This window comes from Phascolarctos cinereus, unplaced genomic scaffold (genome assembly GCF_003287225.1).
Source record: "Phascolarctos cinereus isolate Bilbo 61053 unplaced genomic scaffold, phaCin_HiC Scaffold_3;HRSCAF=262, whole genome shotgun sequence".
NCBI classification, from domain to species: Eukaryota; Metazoa; Chordata; class Mammalia; order Diprotodontia; family Phascolarctidae; genus Phascolarctos; species Phascolarctos cinereus.
In genome coordinates, this window is record NW_027555736.1 from 61,970,424 (window position 1) to 61,988,028 (window position 17,605).

Below are 17,605 nucleotides of genomic sequence, written 5' to 3' on the forward strand. Positions count from 1 at the left end.
AAAATTTTAAAGTCTAAAGGTACCTCAGTTGTCCTCTTGTCCAACATTTGAACCAGAGCAGTGATCCTTTCGATGTTTTCATGGAAAAATAATCCTTCTGCTTTTGCTTGAGGAGCCTTGGAACTATAACACCAATGGGTCCATTTTAGGCTGCGCTGGAAACCTTTGCTTCAAGTGATTTCAGGTCTTAGTTCTGTTGTTGCCACTGACTTAAAATATGGCTCTAGGCCAGTCAAATATCCTCTCCAAGCCTTGGTTCCTCTGTCTGCCAAAGTGGGACTCCCCTTATCTCCACTGTGGCCTCCCTGGTATGGAGAGGTTTGCTAGGGAATAGAATGAGGTAATGCTTGGGTAGTCCAGTGTTGTCATGGAGCCTGTATCCATCAGCCAATTATAGAACTGGAACTAGTAGAAAGAGTTGTTGCAAAGAATTCTGAAGGAAGAAGCCTGAGGGAAGGAATCAAGGTTGAAAGTGAGAGGCTGTATTTCATCCTCCATTCTGGCACCAAGTTAACTTTCTTCCAGAGTTGAGTATGTAGCCAGATAATGCTTTCTACTCCTTTGGAATTTCCTACAGAGTTCTTGGAAGTTAGATTGCTGTGCTTATGGTTTTAGCTAGTGCTGTGCTTAACAATTCAGTTTGAAGCTAGGCCCAGAAAGACTATGACCAGTGGCTGTGATAGCAGTCAGACCAGGTTTGGTGAGATGGTCCTAACTACCTTTAGAGTCCACATCTGTCTCCCATGACTCTAGCTTAGGATAAAGGGGGAGAGAAGATTGGTTTCCAAATTAGAAGAGTAGGCAAGCTCTGACTTCTTTCAAGGAGGGGGAGACATCAAAAATAGTCAGTTCCCTGCTGTGGTTGGCAGCATCTCCTGTTACCTGTGTATGCCCACAGATTGTTCTCCCTCTTTTCTGCTCCTCTGTTCTTTCCCTTGCTACAATTTATTCCCATTATTATGTAAACAAAGGGCCACTAACCCTTGTTGTGTGAAAGTCAGGTGCCTTGCTTGTAACTGCACAGGTAGTGCCAGAGCCAAGATTCAAACCATATGTTCCTAGCATCATATCTAGTGCTGTTTTCCCTGTGCCAAAATGCCTTAAGATGTGAAAGCTTTTCAAAAGAAAACATCTTACAAGAAAACAGTGATACCCATAATAACCCAATGATAAGTGCTTATTGGGACTCAGCTAGTTAACTGTGTGCAGCTGGGTCTGTCCTTTGTAATGTGCACAAACTCTCAGTATGTGGTTAGAGATACTGACCTAAACCAAATTTCTGCCCAACTGCTTTTGAATGTTTCCAGCAATTTTTGTCAAATATTGAATTTTTATTCTAGTAGTTGAGGTTTTCAGGTTTATCAAACACTAGCCTATTAGGTTAATTTATTTCTGTATGCTGTGTACCTAATCTATTCCACTGATTAATCACCTTCTCTTTTTCTTCAGTGACTCCTTTCCATCTGTCTACAAATATTTTCCATTTTACTCAATCTTAAAAAAAAAACCCTTCCCTTGATGAAATGCAATTAACACCTTTCTTTCTTCTCCTTTTCACTGCCAAAATTCTTTCAAAATTTTTCTACATACATTATGCTCCTACTTCTTCACCACTTATTCAATAATTCCTGTACTCACTATTCTATCGAAACTATTTCTTCCAAGGTAACTACCAACTTTTGAATCACCATGTCTGGTGGCCATTTTTTCTGTTCTCATCCTCCTTGACTTTCTGAAGCATTTGATACTAATGACTACCTCTTCTTTTTGGATGCTTTTCCCTTCCTTGGCTCCCAATTTAAAGCATTCTTGTAGTTCTTTTCCTCTCCCTATAACAGTTCTCTTTTTTGCTTTGTCCTTGTCTTCTTTCTGACCACTTAAGTTGTGTTATCTTCATGGTTCTGCTCTCAACATTCTTCTTTTCTCTCTACTTTCTCCCTTGGCGATCTTGTTCATCCCCCAGGACTTCACCCATCACCTTTATGCAGATGACTCCCAAATTCCGAAGTACTGCCTGACATTTAAGACCTACAATCTAACACTAAGATACCTTTCCAACTTTATCTCATAGAACTCTTTCCTACTTTATGCTTGAGCCAAACTGAACCGTCTGTCCCTTAAACATACTGTATACTTTGTTATCTCCATGCTTCTGCTCATGATATGCCCTATTTTTTTAAACACCATCTTACATTCTCTTAGCTTTTTGAATGCCTACTTTTTTTTTAAAGCTAAACTCACATTCCTCCTCATTATCACTAGTAAGTTTTCTAATGTTTTTGTGTTGTATTGTAAGAAGGTTAAGCAGATGACCAGCCTCAAACATTAGTCACCCCTCAGCCAGCTATTTAACTTGTTATCTGGAATTCTAGGGTAATCCAGAGGTATGTTTGGATATTTCCTCATTAATTGAAAAAATTATAACCTCTTTCTAATTAATCAGCTCAGAGGCCCATAACATAATGTCAATAGTACTGAAATATTGAATTAGTTTAATAATTTCCCAAAATTTTCCCTAATAAGTAGTTTTTTCATATCTTTCTCTACATCAAAACCTCCAATCTCCTAGGATTAATTCAATATTCAAGTTATTGGATATGTCATTTATTAACAGCACAGTCAATAATAACATGTTTTATCTGTGAAAAAAATCATAGCTAGAGTTACTTCTAATCAACACCGTAACTGTAGATGACTCCTCTTTACTTCTGGAAACATAATTCCCCTAATAAGTTCATTTAACATACCAAACAAAGTCTTTCATTAAGAATTTGCTTTATTTTCTTAGTAAGGAGAAGGTTAAAACTGTTCTATTAGGAAATAATTTCTGTCCATCTTTCTTTCTGTCTTCTACAGTTTCTTTTAAGACATAACTTTTAATAGTATCCCTTCAGATTCACTCCTCATAAAATTCTCTTTATCATGTTTCTTTAAAAAATAACGGTCTAGATATTTCTCCTAAGAAAGAAAATTTTCCTCATTCTCTTTCTGTCTTTTCCACATTTTTCTCAAACTATCTTCATTAGGGCTCTATTCTCAATTTTTCAAAAATTACCAGCCCAAGCTGCCAAAAATTAAAAAATCGACTTAGCTTTTAAAGCTACAGTGATAGTAACTTTGGCATCTATAGGTGACACTTTAAAAACAGCAGTTACAATAGTTATTTATGTGTATGTATCATGTACACTTATCAAACTGTAAGCTCTATGTGGACTACCTTATTTCAATTCAATTAGATAAACATTTATTAAGCACCTATTGTTTGCCAGGCACTGTGCACAGGGGCTACGAAGACAGGCAAAAAAAAAGACAGTCTCTGCCCTCAAGGAGCTTACAGTCTAAAGGGAGAGACGACATACAAACAAATGTATATGAATCAAGTCACATACAGGATAAATAGGAAATAATTAAAAGAAAGAAATCACTGGGAATAAGAGGAGATCAGTGGTTGGAGTAGAGTAGGGAGAGCATTTTAGGCCTGGGGGAGAGTCAGAGAAAATGCCTGGAGTGGAGAAATGGAGTATCTTGTTCATGGAACAATTAGGAGGTCAGCATCACTGGATCAAAGGAGTAAGGTGTAAGAAGACTGGAAAGGTAGAAAGGGACTAGTTATGAAGGGCTTTGAATGTCAAACAGACCATTTGTTATTTGTTCCTGGAGGCAATAAGGAAGTCAGTAGAGTTTATTAAGTAAGGAGATGACATGATCAGATTTTCCTTTTAGGAAATTTACTTTAATGGCTTAATGGAGAACAGAGTGAGGAGAGACTTGAGAAAGGCAGACCTACAAGCAGGCCATTTTACAATAGTCAAGGCATGAGATGACAAGGGCTTGGTGACAGTCAAAGGAGAGAAGGGGGCTTATTTGAGAGATGCTGCAAAGGTGAAATCAACAGGCTATGGTAACAGATAAAATAAGCATGAGGGTGAGAGATAGTGAAGAATCCAGGATGACTCCTAGGTTGCAAGCTTGAGGGACTGGGAGGATGGTGTCTAAACTGGATTTCTTCTAGCACCCAGCACCATATTTTGTACATATTAAGTGGTTAATAAATGTTGAGGTGAATTGAATTGAGGACTACCTTCTCTACTACTGGTCAATCCTATATAGAAAACATCTTCTTCTAGTTTTGATATCATAGCTGTAATATTTTAGAAGCTTCACACATAAGAGATGTTTAATGTTTGTTGAATTAAATTGATTTGACTCAGGGTTCACTTAGAGTGCTGAACCAGCTGTAGAACTACATTACTTAGATCAGCAGAGGGCAGCAATCTCTTGCCTAAGTAGATTACTACAGCAGTCAGCTGAGTTAAGTCTGTCTCCTGAGCCCTCTCCCTCCCTTGCTGATTTCATCCACTCCCATGATTCATTTATCATCTTTAGACAGATGACTTCTAAATCTGGACACCTATCCCTGATACCTTTCCTATATCTCTAACTTCCTGCTGGACATCTCCACCTAGAGGTCCTTTTGGCCTTCCAAATTAGTTATGCTCGAAATTGAACTTACATCTTCCCTCCTCCAAATTTCTCTATTTTTGTTGAGAGTACCAACATTCTTTGGCAGCGAGGTGGTGCAGAGTACTGGGCCTGGAGTCAGGAAGACTTTCTGAGTTTAAATCTGGCCTCAGATACTTACTGGCTGTGTGAACCTCGGTGAGTCACTTACTTCTGTTTGTCTCAGTTTCTTCATCTATAAAATGAGCTAGAGAAGGAAACAGCAAACCACTGCAGTACCTTTGCCAAGAAATCCCCCAGTGGGGTCATAAAGAGTCAGAAACAAGTGAATAACAACAACAGGTATTCTCTCAGGCATCCAAACTTACTCTGTGCAAAGTCAGCTACCCGTACAGTCAGTCTGAGTGACTCCATGTTAAAACCTTGTTTAAACTTTGAGTACATGCACAACTAACCTAGAGTAGATGGTGGTGCCCATGCTCCCTAATCCTCTCTCCTCATAGTTACATGTACCAATCAAAATACTTTGGGAGGAGCTGAGGTGTCACTAATCCCTTCTCATAATTTGGGTATCAGTCAGCTACTTTTGCCCTTATATGGACATTGTTTAACTCCTTTCTATACAAAGCATTGTGCAGTTTGAATGGGAGCTGGCTGCACCCAATCACAAGCTGCCTTGGTGTGCTAACAAACTCTTTTTGTCTTATTTTCTGAATTTGCCTTATTGAAGAGGGTGAGGCCCAAACCAAAATTTCTTTTATCAGCTCACATTCATCTTGCTCCTGTGTCCTACTGATTGTCTCTCCGTAACATCTCCTATTTATGTTTCCTTTCTGATCACTTAGCCAACATTCCCAGTTGAGGCTCTCATCACTACTCACCAGGATTGATGTAATAGCCTCCTAATTGGTTTCCAGGCCTCTAATCTTTCTACTCTCTAATTCATCTTCTAAAGGCAGAAATCTAACCATAGCACTCTCTTGCTAAAGAAATTTTCAGTGACTCCTGGTTGCCTCTAGAATAAAATACAAATTTTTAAGTTTTGCACTGATGGAAATAATAATAGCACCTACTTCACAGGGCTGTAGTAAGGATCAAATAAGATAGTTTATACAAAGCACTCTGCAAACCTGAAAGTGCTTTATAAATGGCAGCTATTATGGCTTTCTAAAGTTGAGTTCCAAGCTACCTTTCCAGTCTTCTTTCACATTTCTCCTCTTTCTATACTTTATGTTCCTGGCAAACTATATTATTCACTGTTCCCTGACCTTTAGGATTATACACCAAGTTTTTTTTTTCCTTCTGCTTGGACTTCTTTCTCTCTTCATATCAGCCTTTTAGAATCCTTATCGTCCTTGAGGGTTCAGCTCAAGTACCACGACCTCTACCTTGTGAAGGTTTCTTCGATTGCTTCAAATTACTGTGGTCTCTTCTTCCTTAAATTACTAGTTGTCCATGTAGACATTATCTCCACTAAATACAATATAACCTCTTTAAGAGCTGTTGCTATGTTCTTGTACTATTAACATTTTAGCGGGCACCCATCAACATAATAAACACTTTAGAGATGTTTGCTGGATAGAGTGGAGCAGTGGTTTGGTTTCTTTCCTTAGTATAGGGGAGGGAAAGTGGGAGAAGAGGCTTCTAATGTCAGAGGCCTCATGGAGTGTGATGTTAGGTTGAGCCAAGGTAACAAATCTGAGTATGTTCTTTCTAAATGAATCTGGAGCCATGGAAAGACTAAGTGGGGCAGTGAGAGAATGTTGTATTTGGGCTAAGAGGACCTGGGTTCAAATCTTATTCTACCTACTAATTATGACCTGTGTGATAGTGAAAAAATTATTTAACCTCCCTGGAGCTTACTTTCCTTATGTATAAAATGGAAGGGTTGAATAAGATGGTCTCTAAGATACATTCCATCTATAAATCCATGATCCTCTGATGTGAGAGGAGTCAATATGGTGGCTAGGAAGTAGAACTCAGTCAGAGTCTAATAGGTGGAGGCAAGTTGTCTGCGGTTAAGGCTTCCTTATACATCAGCTCTTTTGGATCTGCTAGGTCCATGTGACTATTGTGCCTGTTTTCCTGTCTTCCTTCCTGTCCTCATTCCCTCCTTCCTTCCTTCCTTCCTTCCTTCCTTCCTTCCTTCCTTCCTTCCTTCCTTCCTTCCTTCCCTCCTTCCTTCCCTCCTTCCTTCCCTCCTTCCTTCCCTCCTTCCTTCCCTCCTTCCTTCCCTCCTTCCTTCCTTCCTTCCTTCCTTCCTTCCTTCCTGTCCTCCTTCCTTCCCTCCTTCCCTCCTTCCTTCCTTCCTTCCTTCCTTCCTTCCTTCCTTCCTTCCTGTCCTCATTCCCTCCTTCCTTCCTTCCTTCCTTCCTTCCTTCCTTCCTTCCTTCCTTCCTGTCCTCATTCCCTCCTTCCTTCCTTCCTTCTTTCCTTCCTTCCTTCCTTCCTTCCTTCCTTCCTTCCTTCCTTTCCTTCCTTCCTTCCTTCCTTCTTCCTTCCTTCCTTCCTCCTTCCTTCCCTTCCTTCCTCCTTTCCTTCCTTCCTTCCTTCCTTCCTTCCTTCCTTCCTTCCTTCCTGTCCTCATTCCCTCCTTCCTTCCTTCCTTCCTTCCTTCCTTCCTTCCTTCCTTCCTTCCTTCCTTCCTTCCTTCCTTCCTTCCTTCCTTCCTTCCCTCCTGTCCTCCTTCCTTCCCTCCTTCCCTCCTTCCCTCCCTCCTTCCCTCCTTCCCTCCTTCCTTCCTTCCTTCCTTCCTTCCTTCCTTCCTTCCTTCCTTCCTTCCTTCCTTCCTTCCTTCCTTCCTTCCTTCCTTCCTTCCTTCCTTCCTTCCTTCTTTCCATTTATGTGTCTAGCATTGTCATATATTGGGGATACAAAGACACAAACAAAACTCTTCCTGCCCTCAAGGAGCTTAGATTCTATTGGAAGGGGAGCACCATGTGGGCAAGATAATAAAAACAAAATATATATGAAATAAACACAAAGTAGTTTGAGGTAGAGAGGACACCTCAGACTGCTAGCCTCATCCTTTTCCACTTCTGTGCAGCATCTGAAATGGTCAGCCACCCGCTTTTCCTGGATGCTCTCCCCTCTCTGTTTTGTAATACTAGTCTCCTGCTGCTCCTCCTGACCACTCTTTCTTATTTTCCTTTGTTGGTTCTTCATCCATGTCATGCCCATCAAGGTTCATTTTCTTTTTACTTTATACTGTGTCTCCCTAAGTGATTTCATTAGCTCCTCTAGGTTCAGTTATCATCTCTCCTCAGACGATTCTAAGATCCACATAAACAGTTCTAGTCTCCTTTTTTGAGCTAGTTACATATTACTACCTATCCTTTGGAATCCCAGTTGTTGTTGTTATTCAGTCATGTCTGAGGTTTTTGTGACCCTGTGGATCATATCACGCCAGGCCCTTCTAATCTGAGAAGGTCATCTTCCAATGTTATGTCTTTTATCATTTTTAATACTTGCCATGGGGTTTTCTTGGCAAAGATACTGGAGTAGTTTGCCATTTCCTTCTCCAGTTTTATGCAGGCAGGGGGGAAGTGACTTGCCCAGGGTCACAAAGCTAGTGTCAGAGGTTAGAGCTGAACTGATCTTTCTGAGCCCAGGTTCAGTGCTCTATCCACTGTACCACCTGGCAGTAGCCACTCTAGGGCCACTGTTCTGTAGGCACCTCAAACTCAACATGTTCAAAATAGAATTATCCCCTGTAAGTTTTTCCAAACCTTCCTCTCTTCCAAACTTCCCTATTTTTTATGGAATATATCTTCATTTTCCTAGTCACCCAGGCCCACCACCCTCAATGCCATGCTCACACTAACCTTATCCAGTACGTTGCCAAATATTGCCATTTCTGCCTTCGCAACATCCTTTATATACTTCTCTTTCCCTCTACTAACACAGCCAGCACTGTAGTTCAGACCTACATCAAAGGATGTTTCAATAGCCCCCCAACTAGTCTTCCTGGATCAAATCTCCCCCCGGTCTAATCCAGCCTCCATTCAGTGGCCAGAGTTGATTTATCTAAAGTGTCCATCAGATCATGTCATTCTCCTGCTCAGCAAGCTTCAATAGCTCCCTCTTACCTTCAGGATCTAATACAGACTCCTTTGCTTGATGCTCACAGCTCCTGATAAAGTAGCTCTTTCTATCTTTCCAGTCTTCTTACACTTGACTTCTTCTACAAGTTCTACTATCCAGCTACATGACCTCCTTGAATATGACACCACATCTCCTATCACCATCCTTTTGTTCCCTATCCCTGGGATGCTTTTTTCCCTTCCCCCCCTTTTTTTAAGGCAATGGGGTTAAGTGACTTGCCCAGGGTCACACAGCTAGTGAGTGTTATGTGTCTGAGGACAGATTTGAACTCGGGTCCTCCTGGATCCAGGGCCAGTGCTCTATGCACTGTGCCACCTAGCTTCCCCTCTGGAATGCTTTTCTGCACCCTTACCTTTACCTCTCTGTCTTCCTGGCTTTCTTCAAGATTTAGCTCAAAATATACCTTTTGGGAAACTGGGTGGCACCATAGTGCACAGAGGTCTGGGCCTGGAGTCAGGAAGACTCATCTTCTTGAGTTCAAATCTAGCCTCAGACACTTATTAGCTATATGATGCTTGGCAAGTCACTTAACCCTGTTTGCCTCAGTTTCCTCATCTGTAAAATGAGTTGGAGAAGGAAATGGCAAACCCCTCTAGTATCTTGGCCAAGAAAACCCCAAATGGCATCACAAAGAGTTGTATGTGACTGAAAAAATGATTGAACGACAATACCTTCTGCAAGTTTATTCTCAGTTCTCTCAGCTGCTGGTTCCTTCCCCATTTCTTCCCCTGCCTACTTTGTATATTTCTTGTACCTTGTTATTTAGATGTTGACTCTTCCATTTGAATGTAAGCTTCTAGAGGGCAGGGACTGTTTTTGAAAAAAAAAATGTCTTTGTATTCCCAGTGCTTAGCATTGTGTCTGGCACATAGCAGGTGCTTAATAAATGCTTATTGACCAACTGAGCTGAAAACAACTTTGGGAGCCAGTTAGCATTCCCACCTCAATGGATCTTTACCAGTTTTAAGAACTTACACATTGGAGCTAGTTGATTTTCCCCTGGCCCATCTGTCCTGTCCAGCTGCAAATAAACAGATCATCTTGCCAGATGGGCAGTGGCTGGGTATAAGGAGCTATACCTAGAGCAGGGACCCAATTGCTGTTTTTCTTTTTCCCTATGCCATCATGAGAATTTTGAACAGATTGTCAGTATATTTGTTTTCAGCTTTTGCATTTTTTCCACCTTATAAGAGCCATCTGCTCCCCCCAACCTCCAATCAGAAACAATGTTTCACTGATATCAGGGAATTTCTATTAGCAAGTGTCCACCATTTACTTAAACAGAAATCTCCTATCTTTCTTGAGTCAGAGGTGGAAACTGAATTAATGGTAATAAGGCTGACAGACAGTTTACATGAATTCTTGAGAGCCGACTCTTGTCTGGCTAATATTATTTCAATGCTATTTTAAGGTCTAGAATTTAAAAAAAAGACCCACAACATTTTCCACCACCAAGATGTCAGTTACCTCACTGAATGCTCCTGAGGAAGCTTGAGCAGTGATGCAGAAGACAGGAGTGGGTTTCACCTTCACTGGAGCTCAGTTCCACAGGCTCCCTCTGAAAATTGGCCCTGTAGCTTAGGAAATAACAGGCAAACCTGTCTCATCTCTTATCGGCAGAAGAGAGATCAATTCCCAGAGGCAGGTGGAGTGACATAGATATTGCTGGTGTCGTTGTTACTTTCAGTTAGTAGATCACTTAACACTGCTGGCTGCTCCTGTAGCCTGGGGCTGGAGCCCTGCAGAGGCTGAGAGAGGGTCCAACTGCCTCATCCATCCTTCCAGGGGCTTCAGGGCCTTTCTGCTGGGTGATAGAGCAACTAGGGGTGAAAAGCTTGGTGGCTGATTTTGTGGTATGAAGCGACCTCCTCACCCAAAGGAGCCCATACTCTCTCATCTCCCTAGCTCTTTTCCATCTGATATGTGTGGCTACTTCAGCATGGCAAGATGAGTGGAACAGCTCTGTGAGTGCTAAAGGAAAGGAAAGATGCCTCTTAAAGGAGGATCATGGGAGTCTAAAGGACGCTGAGAAACAACTGGAGGAGAGGGCTCTCGGAGGCTCCCTCTTCTCGATAGAGGCTGATCTGAGTGCCCTCTGGGCCCAGGGGCTTGGGATCGCTGCCCCTGGCTGGCCTGGACCAGAGCCCATCCCACCCCACTCAGTGGGCACCATGCTGCAGCAGATCCTGAGGGAAATGTACATTGACCCGGAGCTCCTGGCAGAGTTGAATGATGAGCAGAAACACATCCTTTTCTACAAGATGAGAGAGGAGCAGCTGCGGCGCTGGCACGAGAGGGAGGCCAGGGCAGCCAGGGAAGAGGCTGAGGGGGGCGTGCTGCGGAATTTCAGGCGAGGTAACTGGGCCTCCTTGACAGAGGAGGAGAACTAGAGGGATGGATGGCAGAGAGGAGAGAAGGAGTCTGGGATCACAGAAAGGACCTGAAATTCATCCAGTCTAACATTTACAAGTGGGGAAACTGAGGCCAAGAAGGGCAAAGGGACTTGTCCAAAGTCTCATAGGTGGTCAAAGGAAGAGCCTGGATTTGAACCCAGCTCTTCTTTTTCCAACTCCTGCACCCTTTCCACCATACGATGCTGTCTCTACATGGTATTACCTAGGGAGAACTAGGAACTCTTGAAATGTTCCTCTCTTTGGGGTAGATAGTTATGTCGGGCTTATCACCTCCCTTGACTGGGCTTTGTTCTCTTTTGGACAGGAAGAAAAGATATAGGCTAAGAAACAAAGCGGCATTTCTGTGTTCAGAGTCCTAGGCTTCCTGAGCCCTTTTCTAATTTACGGTTTTGTTTTGAGAGTCCAAGATGGCCCTATACTTAGTATAGAAACTTCCTATCTAACTGTTCTATCTATTGCTTCAGGGTGGCTGAGGCCATGACTTATGTCCTGGACAATAGGTGAAGTCACTTAGGAAAACTTGCTGTTCCCTAAGAGTGGATTGAATCGGTTTCCCAAGATTTAGGACTTTAAGGAACTGGAGTTCAGTCACCTTATTTAACAGGCAAGGACCAAAACTGAAAGAGAGCCTCAGGGTCTGGGGATAGGCGTCTGACTGTGTCCAACGCAGGAGAGCTCAGCCACATGAGAGAGAGACTGCGAAAGGAAATGAGATTTCCATTCTTTGGGGTTGGTCTCTTATTTGCACCCCTCTTGTTTCTGGACTGGACAGAATTCCTACCACCCTGTTACTTCTTTACCCCATCCTTTCAAAGCTCCTTCCCACTATAACTTAAATCGCCTCTTTCTATTCCTGATAGACACAGGGAACAGTTACTCACTCACCATTTCTCAGGTGGTATCTCTGGTGTCCCCTTCCTTCTTTCCTAACACTCATGTCTATGAACAGGACTGAGTTCTAAAGGTGACTGAGGCACCTTTTTAGACTCTTAGCTCTTGTTTGTGGGAGGACAAGGTGGTCTGGTAGAAAGTAGAGGCCTCGAAACAGTAGACCTTTTAGTTTTAGTCCTGGCTTTGTGACTAAGCAAATGATCTTAGGCCTCATTTCCCCTTATGGAAAGCTAGGTGGTGCAGTGGATAGAGGTGGATAGAGAGCTGGGCCTGGAGTCAGGAAGACCTGAGTTCAAATCCAACCTCAGATACTTACTACCTGTGTGACCCTGGGCAAGTCACTTAACCCTGATTGCCTCAGTTTCCTCATCTGTAAATGAGCTGGAGAAGGAAATGGCAAACCACTCCAGTGTTTTTGCCAAGAAAACCCCAAATGGGGTTATGATTGAAACAGCTGATCAACAACTCATTTCCCTTATCTGCATAATGCCCGTGCTGCATTTAGGGGAGGGATGAGATAGGGACAACATGAATGAAAGTTCCACATGGAAGTTTTTGGTAGTCCAGTTGTATCTGAGCAGGCCTGGGATCTGTTGGTGGCAAACTATGATTACTTGGTACAGGATTACATTTATCTTACATTTCTTTGATGGCTTAATGAAAAGCAACGTGGAACAGTGGCCAGAGCTGTGGGTTTAGAATTCAGACACATAGGTTCAAAATTTGGGTTTGAATTATTGCCTCTTAATAGCTATGTGACCTTGAGCAAAGTATTCCCTTGGGTTTGATTGCCTCATTTGCAAAATGGAACACCAGTACAGCCTCCTTCACAAGGATGTCATGAAGATTAGAATATAAAAAGAGATGGTACATTTCCTTATTGTGCTCCCAAGGTCAATAAACGCTTGCCAGCTGAATTAAATTCAACCAACATTTATCAGGCAAGGTAGTGTTGAGCCTAACCAAGGTATATGAACTTCTTGTTCCTTGAAGTCAAGGAATTTAGAGATTGATTATGGAGATAAGTCTGTATTCAAAGAAGGACAGTACAGATTAGAAACTGACCAGTTGCTTTGGAGATATGCAGACTTAGGCCTCTAAGATATCAGAAGAGGGAGAGAGAATTTCTGTCGAAGGAGATCAGAAAAGGCATCATAGAGGAGGTGATGCCTGAGAAGGCCTTGAAGGACGGAGAGGATTTCAATAGGTGGAAGAAAGGTAGCATATAGAATATTCCTGGCAGAGAGGATGATATGAGCAGAGGCACAAGGTTGGAAAAGAAATGGGAGGCAAATTATAGAAAGGATGAATATATACTTCAGTCTCTCCCCCCTCCAGTGCATCCTCTACTTGACTGTCAAACTGATCTTCCTAAAGTGCGAGTCTGATTACATCATCTCCCTGTTCAATTAACTCCTGTGGCTCCCTAGTACCTCCACTCCCAGCAGTAAATCCTCTGTTTGGCTTTTATCCTGGAGCCAGGATTAGAAATAAGAAACCTGTTTTTTGAGGGGGTTAAAATCACAGGTTATAGAAGGAAAGTTAGAGAAAGGAACCTCAGAGAACTGAGGCCTGAGGAAGTTATGTGGCTTAGCCAAGGCTGCATAGGTAGAAAGTAGCAGTCCTGGGATACAGAGCTCTTTCCACTACAAAGGGCTTTGTTTACGTGATTCTATTCCACTCTGGCTGCCACTGACCTGTTTGGAAGCCAGAGCACTCACTGAGGACTGCTTGAGAGTCAAACATGGGGGAAAGGGGTCACTGGGCAAGGAGGGAGAGTTTAACTTTGCAGAAGCTACTTAAATCAATGGACAATTATTAGCTGTGAGAGCTAAGAATAGGGAGAATGGGTAGGAGGCCCAGAGACCTGGGGAGTTGGCAACAATTACTATGCTAAACCACTGGGGCCATCACTCTGCTATTCTAAAGTTGTGTCCAAAGATGAACCATGATGGTTTTCCTTCTTCTTTTCATGGGAAAGATGTGCTATAGTACTGTGGACAATCAGTCAGGAGAGTTGGGGACTACTCAGATGAAATAATTGATGCTCATAAACCTTAAAGGGTTATTTATACCATTGGTGGCTATTATTATTAGGATTATTGTTATTTGGAAAGGGGTCAGTATGGAATAGTGGATAGAAAGCTGGCTTTGAAGCCAAGAAGACCTGGGTTCAAGTACTTCCTCTGAAAAATATTGGCTGTGTGACCCTGGGGAAGTCATTTAACCTCTCATTTCTCTAAATAACTCTCTAAGATCATAGGTGCTGATCTGCATTTGTAGAGGGATTTCCCTTATCCAGGTGTCCCTTATGAAAGTGCAAGTGTAGCTCCTATCCCTATGTTGTTGTTCATCTTGATCCCTTTATCTTTTTTTATAGTTAAGATAGTTCTGGTCCTGGACAAAGTAATAGTTGACTATTATTATTATTATCATTGTAGTTTAAGTTCTGTAGAGCTTTACACAGATAGATATAATCACTTTTTGAAAATGTAACTGAATAGAAGTATTGGGATGTAAACTTGTCCTGACGCACCATGGTATGGTGGAAAGTGTGGTGGATTGGGAATCAGCAGATTCGGTGCAAAGCTCAGCTCTGCTATTTACTTTCTGTGTGACCTTGTTCTGCTCATTTGTGAAATTAGGCACTTGGACTAGACAGCTTCTGAGATCTTTTCTACCTCTAAATCTATGATCCTGGGAAAGCATGTTTGGAACAACTCTACTTTCAGATGAGACTTCAGAGAGGATCCGTTTTTATTGTTGCTATTCACTCATTTAAGTTGTGTCCAACTCTTCATGACCCCATCTGGGGTTTTTTTGGCAGAGATACTGGAGTGGTTTGCTATTTCCTTCTCTAGCTCATTTTATAGATGAAGAAACGGAGGCAGACAGAATTAAGTGACTTGCCCAAGGTCACACAGCTAGTAAGTGTCTGAGGCTAGATTTGAACTCCAGGCCTAGCGCTCTATCCACCGTGCCACCTAGTTGCCCTAAAACTTTATGCTTTGTAAACCTTAAAGGCATGCATCATTGGCAGCTATTGCTATTAGGATTATTGTTAGTGGAAAGAAGGAGGCAGTATGGAACAGTGGATAGAAAGTTTGGACATCTTTTTGATTTCTTTTGTTAGGTCTCTCTTTTTCTTTTTCTTTCATTGGTGTGAGGAACTTCCAGAGAACTTATTTAATGAATTCAGATCAGTATCTTTTTTGCAACTTATATTCTTAGAGCATTACCCAGAACACTGAGAGGTTAAGTGACTTGCACAGGATTACCCAGTTAGCATCTGTCATAGGCACTGGTTCTTCCTGACTCCAAGACTAACCACTATACTATAACTCCTTTTTATTTTGAGATTTTTAAGCATTTTGTTCCACATAGCTTGGAGATTGTGAGTGTTTGGTATGGTGACCTTTATGAAAAACCTTATTCTTAAATTTGCGTGGATCAATCTTATATCCAGGTGACTGTAGGAAACAGTTCTATCACAACAGTTTACTTTCAGCAGGATTTATTCATTGAATTCCCAAGGGCATTTTAAGGTCTATATCTGCACTAGAGGGATGTGTTTTCTCTTGGCTAATGAAACATACGAGCTTCTGATATATAATCCTGTCACCAGATCGTGTTTTTGATAAGTGCTAACTTTTTTTGTAGCCTGAAGTGCTGTAGTGGTGTTACTTAGTTTTTCCTTCCTTCCCTCCTTCCCTCCTTCCTTCCTTCCCTCCTTCCTTCCCTCCTTCCCTCCCTCCCTCCCTCCTCCCTCCTCCTTCCTCCTCCCTCCTTCCTCCTTCCTTCCTTCCTTCCTTCCTTCCTTCCTTCCTTCCTTCCTTCCTCTTCCTTCCTTCCTTCCTTCCTCCTTCCTTCCTTCCCTCCTTCCTCCTTTCTTCCTTCCTTCCTTCCTCCTTCCTCCTTCCCTCCCTCCTTCCTTCCTCCTTCCCTCCCTCCTTCCCTCCTTCCTCCTTCCCTCCCTCCCTCCTTCCTCCCTCCTCCTTCCTTCCTTCCTTCCTTCCTTCCTTCCTTCCTTCCTTCCTTCCTTCCTTCCTTCCTTCCTTCCTTCCCTCCTTCCTTCCTTTTTAATAATTTCCTTTCATAACCCATGAAAGAGCACTGACTCTGGAGTCAGATGGTTCAAATTCCATCTCTGATGCCAGTCACTCAATTTCTCTGTGCCTCAGTACACTCTTCTATAAAATGGAGTCCGACAGGTAGCCCCTGAGGTCTGTTTCAGTTCCAGATCTCTGATCCTGTGAAGCCACCTGTAATTTGTGGTAGCAATCACCCAGTCACGAATTGCCACCATAAACTATTATTTCTGTAAACAAATCTGCCCAACTCTGCCATTTATTTAACACTTTGTTGTTGGCATGTCATTGGTCAAATTAATACTGAGGTTGCCAACGTGAGGCCTTTTGATTCCATTCCTGGATCTTAACCTTTTCATAGGTCCCATCCAGAAACAAACTTCTTTTGGTTGTTAGATAAATTCAGTATACCTGTTGTCAGTCATTACTTTTGCTTTGTAAAGTGGTCTTCTTGTTCCAAAAGTATTTCTGTCAGTTTTTGACCTGTTTATTATATGCTCTGTGAATTTGTATTAATCTTTTTCCTTTTTGACAATATAATATTCATCTTTCCACAATTTCCTTAGGAGGATAGGTCCTGTGTTTTGTTGATATTGTATAGGTTTTGATCATACCTTTTCCAATCTGTTAGGGTCCATTTAATAGCTCAGAATGTTTATGTTAAGATTGCTGTTGCATAGTCATTCCCTTTAGGATACCAGTAAATCTCAATACATAGAAACATTGCTTTGTCCTTAATTGCTTTATGTTTGGTGTCTTGCTTGGAGGAGACCAAGGTATCATCTTTGCCAGTTGATTCTGTTTGACCTTCAAGCATGAAGACTTCAGTCTCTATCTTTCCTTAGGGTATACTAAGAATTTCATATTGTCAAGTCCAAATTACTTTTGATATCACTGGAGAAAGATTCCATGAGATGTAGAAAGTAGTTAATGAGGGTTTTTTTTTGTTATTGGGTTGGGTTGAGCCAAATAACTTAATGTCATTCAAGTTCATCAAGCGATTAAGATGTTGTGGTGTGACTTCTTTAACTTGAAAGCCATACTCTTTACTACTTAGGTAAGTTGCCTATGAGTTGAAAGTCATGCAAATTTATAAAAGACTTAAACCATCTTTCTGGAAGGTTTTGACACAAGTAAAAACTGGGTGGTATTGTATTGGTGACATCTTTTAAACTGAGAAGAATTTTCTGTGTGGCTGTCAAAAACTCTAGCATTCTCACTATACTTGGATCTATTTAATATATTTGTAGAATTGGGATAAGCCAAGAGCATGGAACTAAAAGACTTTGTAATAATCAATGAAGGAAGTATAAATGTTACTGCACTTTTGGGTGGCTTGTTCAATAATTATTGAATTGACCATAAGTCGTTTTTGGATCACTGGCATCCTTCAGGACCTCCTTTTTGCTCTTCAGGAGTATATTGTTTTCTTTCAAGTGTTTGTAGGTTTTTTGAATAATACAAGCTACCAATGATTTGCGTAGAACAAATAAGCATGTAATTTACCTATATTTGGAAGAGTCACAGAAATTATCTTTCTGTAGAAGATATGTGATATCCTTTGTTAAGAATGGTAAGTTTAGGCTTGTGCCTGAGAGGAAGATTTACTGTTAATTAATGTGGAGTTTCTGAACCAGGAATTATGGA

General features: G+C 41.7%; 1 protein-coding gene across 1 annotated transcript in view; it reads left to right on the top strand.

Annotated features, from left to right (window-relative positions):
• The first annotated feature begins 348 nt into the window (after positions 1-348).
• Positions 349-17,605, top strand: part of SH2D4B (SH2 domain containing 4B) — a 207,532-nt gene continuing 190,275 nt past the window's right edge. The window contains exon 1 of the mRNA XM_020977363.2: positions 349-531. The gene's annotated coding sequence lies outside the window, so the exon portion shown is untranslated. The remainder of the gene's footprint in view (positions 532-17,605) is intronic.